Raw genomic sequence first — 1855 nt, 5'->3', positions numbered from 1 at the left:
TATATATATATATATATATATATATATATATATTTTTTTTTATTTTTTTTTTTTTTTTTTTTTTTTTTTTTTGAGTCGCCAGACGAGTTAGGATGCAAAACTTTTGCTTTTCGTGGTTGAAGTGACAGGACAGCAGTTAGTGACGGACCCAATGTGAGGATATTTTAGAGGAACTTCCTCCAGTTCGGGAACAGAGGAGGTGTGAACAGTCCAGTTTTAAAACAAACAGCAGTAAAAGGTTCAAATGAAAAATAATTACACCCCCGTCTCCCCCTGACTCTGTCAGGTTCCTTCTAGGTGATAATAAACACAAACCAAAAGTCTAGAAGAGTCTCTGGGATTCCTTTTTAAATCATCATGTTCTTCCTGTTCCCTGTGACCTTGTGAAGACATTTATTTTTATAGCGGAAAAGTAATTACACAAAGTCTTACCAGGAGGAAAATTGTTTTCCCTTCACTGTTCTTTTTCTTTCTTTCCTTCTCTTTTCTCTTCTTTTCTTTTCTCCTCTTTTTTCAGTCAGAGGAGCTGCTCTGCTCTGCAGCCTTACATGGTGAAATACCACACAGCTCAGAGCCGGGCTGAAAACAGAGAGGAAAAAGGCAGAAAACTGCAGTCGGCTCAAGAAAACAGACGGTGCTGATAAGGGCCTAGTCAAAGACTGGCACGTTTAATCACCACTGATCAAAGTGCAGCTTACAAAATGAAAACTAGAGAGGTTCTTACTCTAATATTTTTTTTTCTAAATCAGGAAAGTTGTGCTGGATATTTTTTTGCAGAACTCACAGGAACGTTCTGCCCGTTTTCTCTCACGTTTAGTTTTGATGTTCGTGCGATTTGGACATTCACGAAAAATGTCTCCTTCCTCTGCCGAAGCCAGCTTTGTGGTGTTTCAGACTTGCGCTGGGCTTCTAGTAACATGCCAACAATTTGTCGCTTTAATAACACTCAGCTGACTCTTGAATGCAATTTCACAAATATTGAGTTATGGGAAAATTGAATTTCAAAACTTGTGGAGTTTTGAAGACGCTTTAAGTCGAGACAAAGACGTTTTACTAAACACAGCGGCACGGTCAAGTCTAAACAGCTCTTAGGGATTTCTAAGCTTTTAGATGGCAGTTTCCAAAAAAATCCCATCCTAATATTTCTAATGTCATCTGCATATACATAAATACTCTGCATCTATTGTTGCAGAACTGCAGCTGTGCTTCAGAGCTCATAGATGGAGAGCTAATGTCAGCAAGGGGATCATCGAGATTAATGATGCCAGATCTAAGAGCTGAACTGTTGCATCAGAGCACAACACACAAAAGTGTTGATAGAAATGTCTTTAGCTTGAATTTGACTTCACAGGAGATGAGCTGGTATTTAAAACCAAACGAGTCCAAACAAGTGGAAGATAAAAATTAGGGGCAAAAGTTGCTATTTTTATTATAAAACGTCATTCTTCCCTGAATGCTCGCAGATTGTCTTTTGCAATTAACTTTATCACTGCAATATTTGATGTCAGTGAGTGATGCATAGATCTTTGCATAACCAGTTGTTGTACAATTGTGTGGATTTAACTAGACCACAGTAATATAGCTGTGAAAATGCATGGGATTTAGAGAACACTGTCTATTTCAAGTATTAGAAATAGTGTTTTCTGAATACATTTTCTTCATAATTATTACCACTCCAGAGTTATCGCTTTGGTCTAGGAATTTTTTTCTACTACACTTTTTCCTTCCTCTCAATTTTCCATTTTTATGCTCGAAAACGGTACTCCATAACCAACTTCTCCATGATGACTAAAAAAATAACAATTTTGCAAAAAAAAAAAAAAAAAACTTATTAATTAATATTATATAAAAAATT

The sequence above is a fragment of the Poecilia latipinna genome, unplaced genomic scaffold, assembly GCF_001443285.1.
Source record: "Poecilia latipinna isolate Pla-1442-1.1 unplaced genomic scaffold, P_latipinna-1.0 Scaffold369, whole genome shotgun sequence".
NCBI lineage: Eukaryota > Metazoa > Chordata > Actinopteri > Cyprinodontiformes > Poeciliidae > Poecilia > Poecilia latipinna.
This window is presented reverse-complemented; position numbering follows the sequence as displayed.